The following is a 6,999-nucleotide window of genomic DNA, read 5'->3' as shown; positions in this document are numbered from 1 at the left end:
CCGCTCCGAAACGAGGAAAAACACTGCCAGCAATAGCCCCACTCGACTGCGGCATTTGTTTTGGTACTTACCGTGCCGCCGTCGCTGCTCGAGTGTCCCGCGTTTATTGGCCGGGTATCGACGAGCTGAATCCACTCGGTACGCAGCTGCAACAGAACCTAAGATGAAGCTCTCGATCCCCCCCGTGGCCTCTAGTAGTAAACAGCGCACATTTTTCGCGGAACAATTTCGTACGATCATGCACAGTGCTCGTGGCCACGTCGTAAAGCAGCACAAAAGGAGCCTCGAGGGAGAACGCACCAGAAACGTACACGAATCCTCTGACCCTCACTGATCACTGCCTCTAGTCCTGCCCCTGGACCTGTCTCTAGGCCCTTCACAGGAGCTGCACTCTCCCTCTCCATGAAACCCCAGCGTCGAAGGATGCAGGTCTCGGCGACTGCACTTGTCCACGCCAATAATCACCGAACGTGTACTACGATACCCGATCACGCGTCACTGTGCGATCCTCAGGCACTCACTGGACGATGCACGAGGTTTAGGGAGACGCAGAGGACCGTGGCAAGCGAGAGTTTCGGGGCGAGGTAGCGCCGCGGCATCGTGTCGTTGCATCGGAGGTAGCGTCCCCAGGTTTCAGCGGTGCGCTTCGATCGACCGTCACGGCAGCACTGGGCGAATTAAGTGATTGGTTCGCGAGGCACGAGCACGGTGGACACCATGGCCACGGCGAGCACGGCTAAGGGCACGAACAACGCTGCCAAAAACGTGCGTAGCTGGTCTACGAGGCCGTCCATGACGTCGACGATAGATAGCCGATGCGCGCGAGGCTTCGTCTCTCTTCCACCACGCCGACGCGGCTCCCTGCTTCCTCTGCTGTCTCTCTCGCTCCACGCAGTCGTCGTCCCCTCGTCCCTCGCTCCCCTCGGGGATCCAAGAAGCCTCCAGCCAGCTGATCGTTGCGGGAGCCCGCGCAGGCGTCGCGACGCCTCGATATAGCGGCGGCGTCGCTGGGCGTACCTGCACGCGCCTCGGGGATATTGTCGTTGAGAGTTTCGCCGCTGGAGGCAGCCTGTCGCGAAACGTACCCAGGAACACGCGGTAAATGGAATCGCGGCGATGCTGGGGGGTGATCGATGGCGATGCGTGGCTTCAAGTGGAGGATACCGTATCGCTCATGGCGGGCTTGAAGATGTTTCATTAAGGAGATGTGGGGGATTATGGGGACGGGTGGGTTGGGCTTGAGGGCTTGGTGAAGGTACTGTGGAGGAGGTTTAATCGTTGAAGAATTTGATTGAGGAATGCTGGCGATGGATTTCGTATGGGGTAGGATGCTTTTGAATTTGACATCTGAAGAGTTTAGTAGTTGAACCTTGGAAAAGTCAGACATTTGGAAATTTGGGGGTTTCAAATTTGATATCTGAAGAGTATTTGAGAATTTAGGTGTTTGTGTATTTAGGTACATGAGTCTTTGAATATTTAAATCTTTGAATCTTTGAATCTTTGAATCTTTGAATATTTGAATCTTTGAATCTTTGAATCTTTGAATCTTTGAATATTTGAATCTTTGAATCTTTGAATCTTTGAATCTTTGAATCTTTGAATCTTTGAATCTTCGAATCTTCGAATCTTCGAATCTTCGAATCTTCGAATCTTCGAATCTTCGAATCTTCGAATCTTCGAATCTTCGAATCTTCGAATCTTCGAATCTTCGAATCTTCGAATCTTCGAATCTTCGAATCTTCGAATCTTCGAATCTTCGAATCTTCGAATCTTCGAATCTTCGAATCTTCGAATCTTCGAATCTTCGAATCTTCGAATCTTCGAATCTTCGAATCTTCGAATCTTCGAATCTTCGAATCTTCGAATCTTCGAATCTTCGAATCTTCGAATCTTCGAATCTTCGAATCTTTGAATATTTGAATATTTGAATATTTGAATATTTGAATATTTGAATATTTGAATATTTGAATATTTTAAATATGTCAAAGAACCAGAATTTACTAACGAAAATGGACTAAAATTTGTAGAAGAAATACTAAGAAAAACCTGATACAGGCTGTCAGTACAGTGACATACATGTATGCAAAGTATGGAACGTTTTCGTTGATAACATGCAAGTAAAACATTCTTCAAATATCTTATCGGACATAGGTTTATCAGCAGTAAGTTTATTTTTGTAAGTGACTTTATCCTTAAGCCTTGCGTAAAAGTGTGTAAAAATTATTTCAGTTAGTGGGAAGATAATTATGGATACAAGATCATACAGTTGTTCTTGCGATTGCTCGATTCAAGTCTAACTAAGAAATTATAGAGTGAAGCAGAATAATGGGAAGAGTTTAAAATTTGATAAAAACTTTTTGGATACGATTACAAACGTTGCGAAAAGTTGAAGGAGATTCTTTAGGGAATCTTGTTCCTAGAGTTTCGCGATTAACACAAGCTGTTATTTCAAGAGGAAACTGAAGAGTAGTATTAGGTTCTTTTTTTAGCGAGGAGATACTGTTATTTTTCGTCCACATTTGTCTTATCAAAACTGCAGTGTAAAGCACTTCTTGTTTATCTGTTTCGTAAACTGAATCCTTAGCACATAACACGGCCAAGTAGAAACTACCATTATGCTATCAAACATATCATGGTTTCACACTATGAGTGAGTCTAATGTTACACTTCAAATCGGGTTACACACACAGTCGGTAGTACTTCATCGACAGTATCATTTTAATGTTGAAAATATATATGAAAAATTGCGTACTACAAATAATGATCGTTTTAGCAATAAAAATTGATAACGTCTCACCATTTATCTACTACCTTTCCATTCGGTTTCTGATACGATCTTAACTGTGTCTGACTGTCCAGCTTATCGGAAAATGAATAGAACACTGTTCTACTGCCTTCAATATTACTCTCTCGAAAAAAAATGTCACATTCCTAATGCTGTTAACATTCTTAACAGGTGATATTTTTCAGTATTTTGTACTGTTTTGCATAATGGAATATTCAGAAGTAGCTTGCTGTCAATCATCATTTAAGATTATGCTATTTTTCAGACACTTCAAGTAGAATCTCCCCGTTACGCGTCAGCCTCGTCTACTAGAATTTTCATCAGCCGTTGCGCACCAGTTCCAGCTGCATTCATTTACCAACTTTTTCTTCGCTCAGGTATTCATTTTCGTACTTTATTTCTATCTCTCGCCAAAAGATTCTTCTCAAATCGGAATATCTTTCTTAAAAACCCGTCTTCGATGCGCTAGAAACACGACGCTCTAATTACCGCTACCACGATTCTCCAATTATGTTTTCCCCTGCGCAAGCAGATTCTACCCTCTCCTCCCCTCGTTCCTCCACCGACACGATTGACAGACAGCCAAGACTTGAGCATTTTCCACTTCCCCGCAGCGTTTTACCTCAAATCCCCGAACCTCTTTTCCCTGTGCACGTGGCTGGGATCGCCTATAGCGGATCACGGAATCCAGCTGAAGTCGACCTTAAACCAGCCCCGTCACGTCGCCGTATCTCGGAGACACCTTCGCCCTTGACCCTGTCACTGTTGCGCTAGCGAAACTCTCTGTTGCCCCGACATTCAGCTCGCTACTCGCCCAGCCTTTTCGATCATGCTGCGCGCGACCTACCCCTCGCGGGGGTAGCCTGTCCTAGCCTACTTACCTTTTTTCCTACCACGTGCCACCCAGAGGCGGGAGGGGGTGGAGGTCAATCGGTTCATGACTTTTTAATCGGTCGAACGTGGGGAAAGGGGGCCTCTGGATCGTTTCTGGTTGAAAATAAACGTGGTCGAGGCTTGCCTCGCTCTGCCTGCCTCGCGACAATTAAACGAAACTTGCTCTGGGAACCACGCACAGTGCTCGAGAACTGCAACTTGGACACGAAACATTATTTTTATCTAAACTGGGCATAAAATCCTGTGAATATGTTTCCTACAAAATTCATTAAGCGTGGAATAATTCAATATTAAAACGACATTTTTAAAGACTGCAAATCACAGATTTCAGTATGATGAATTATCCTATATAATTTTAATGGTAAATAAAAATTCAGACGAAGATCCCCTAAAATTTAGAAACTTAATGCCACCTAGGATTAAATACTCGATGATGGTCAAAATTTCAATTTTTTCGCGAGCAAGTAGCCTGTTCTGAACACTGTGCACGTGGATGAAAATGAATCCCCTGGTTACGGCGCACCTTTTGCCTGATAACAGCCCAACGAGATAATGAACAGCGCTGTAATTATTAAATGAAAGAATGTTCTGTAGATTATTCATCTGCCCCTCAAGGAAACGCGATAATATACGGTGTATCATTCGTTGCATTTTTCAGTTTATGTTTCTCGTACCTCGTTGCAGCGATGCGTCGTGCCTCGCGAATGTTGAACGCGGATCGAGGTCTTGAATGTGAAGCACTTCGACGGAGTATAATATTTTCTCTGCTTTTTAAAGACCGTTCTGCAGTTGGGGAATAAAAATTGTTTATTCTGCTTCCTCGGCGACGCGTTCGCAGACAGTAATAACTGTAAACAGGGGAACGATGATGGCCATAATAAGCGGTAATCGTGAAATTAAGGAACGCGTGGTGGAGTTTGCACGAGTGGTTCATTCAAAACTCGCTTTCTAGCGAAAGGGCGTAGGTGGCTTTCATCGCAATTACACTGCGCGGAAAAATGTATTAATTAAAGGGGGTTCATTCTTGAATAGAAATGCAGCTGAAATCGTTATTTCTCTCATCATTAATATTTCCTTCTTGATTACCAAGATGATTCTGGTGTTAATTATTTTTTATTCAGATTGATTTCTTTGTGGCCCTGATTTCCTTTTAATTGAAGTGCCTCAGAGAAGGTTGTTTCATCGATTATTGATCACTCTTAAGCTAATTTTATAGTAAATATCTCGCTTAATAGCTGTTCCTATCGATACACTCTCCAAGATGAAGAATGATAAAGCGCGTGAGTTTTTTAATACTCTTTCGTGGCGTCTAGCGAGGAGTAACTAGAGAATGAAGAAGAATGAGGAAAGTTCGCGCGAAAAATTCGATCCATAATATTTCTTGGTAATTAAAAAAACGATAGCTTTTTATCCAGCACGTATACGTTTCAATTTTATATGTAGCTGCAAAATCGAAGGAACAAGACCCATGAACTTGTCGCGATGCACTGTGCAAGGGGACTTCAATACACTCGCTGATTGGCAAATTTTCAAGCCGGATAGAAATATTGTCTGCAGCTACTTTGAACTTGTACTGAAGCTAAAATAGACGTGATGGTTCTAAAAATGTTTAGGATTTATGTGTTTTGGGAACTTGAATTTTTGGGAGGTTTTAATATTTTGAGGATATTGAATGTAGAGGGTGATTTAGGGGCAGAGGTCAGAGAAGCAAAATAGTGGCGGGGGATAATGAAAGAGAGATACTGTGGGAAGGGAGTTTTATTTATAAACTGCTTCAAATGATGTGGTTTATTATTTCCCCTGTGGAGCTTCAATTTCTCGGTAAAACTGCCTATTAATATTTTTTCGTTCCCTTTGAATTATAATGTGTAATTTACTGCTAGCAGTTTGTCGCTTTTCTCTTAAATTGTTTCGAATTTCAACTCGCATAAATAATTTGTCCTCCTGTTCCTATGCATTTCGTATTCATTCACGATTCATATTCACTTCATATGTACTTGAAATCATTCAAACTCCAGCCTCAGAATATTTAATTTACTGAACAGATTTCCAATCACTTTAAAACGTGTTATTAAAATTGAAACGCCTGGACGGTGTAATGGAAAAATTAAATTTCATGTAATGCAGTGGAGGTACAAGAAAAACGCTTCACGCGAAAGGATACTTTTTATAGAAATTTATTACGTGTGCAAATTCATTCGCTGCCTTTAGACTCTGCTGGGCTTAGTAACCATTTTTAATTCAAGTATTCTATGGTCTTTCAGCTGTTTCGAAAAAATGACGGTTATTTTTAAAATTAATATTTAGAGTGGCCTATGGGATATTAATTAATATAAAAGGATGTACAAATTTGGAGGTTTGAAGTTTCCAGGATTTTAAAGGACTTGACTCAAGTTGATTAGAGAAGAGGAATTTGACGTCATTTTACTTGACTAAAAGACGAACTTGACTTGATTTGGGGAAGATTCGACTTGACTAGACTTAACTAGAGGAGGCACTTGAGATGACTTGACTTGACAAGAAGAGGTACTTGAAATGACTTTACTTTACCACAGGAGAAACTCGACACAACTTAATTTAGGGAGGAATTTAACTTGACTAGACTTAACTAGAGGAGGCACTTGAGATGACTTGACTTGACAAGAAGAGGTACTTGAAATGACTTGACTTGACCACAGGAGAAACTCGACACAACTTAATTTAGGGAGGAATTTAACTTGACTAAATTGAAAGAGGATCTTGACTTCACTGACTTGGAGAGGACTTAGAAAACTCTAAGAAACTAACATACAGTAGCATCACTTTACACACTCAACTCCCCACCATCCCCCATTCTTAAAACCACTTCCCTCCCTCAAAAACCTCTCCTAAATTAAAAAGCCACGTCAAGAAAGAATGCTCCCGCGCTCAAACAATAAATATTCCCCCAGGAATCGATCAGAATCAGTGCCTAATGAATCAGGCGAGCAAACAAATTGATAAGCAACGTGTCGCGAAATTCAATCGTCCTGGAACGAGACGAATCGCGACCGCTGTCGATCGCGCTGGAAACAGAGGTCACGCAAGCATATTCCCGTCACAGTCGCGACGATTGTTTAACAAACGCTTGGAGCGTTTAAATCGCGGCTAGACGCTTCCAGATAAGAGCTTATTCCGACTGCTTGCGCGGCGCATCTATTATCAACCGAGCAGACCGAATCGCATCTGGTTACGAAGCACAATCCTCCCCCCTGCGTTTTATTTACACCAGAGTGGGTGGAGGGAGACCCGCGAGAGGACCGAGACCCAATTTTCTTCCTGGTTCGCTTCGTCGAGCCCAG

Source organism: Calliopsis andreniformis, unplaced genomic scaffold (genome assembly GCF_051401765.1).
Source record: "Calliopsis andreniformis isolate RMS-2024a unplaced genomic scaffold, iyCalAndr_principal scaffold0022, whole genome shotgun sequence".
Lineage (NCBI taxonomy): Eukaryota > Metazoa > Arthropoda > Insecta > Hymenoptera > Andrenidae > Calliopsis > Calliopsis andreniformis.
The sequence above is the reverse complement of the archived record's forward strand: the minus strand, read 5'-3'. Positions refer to the sequence as shown.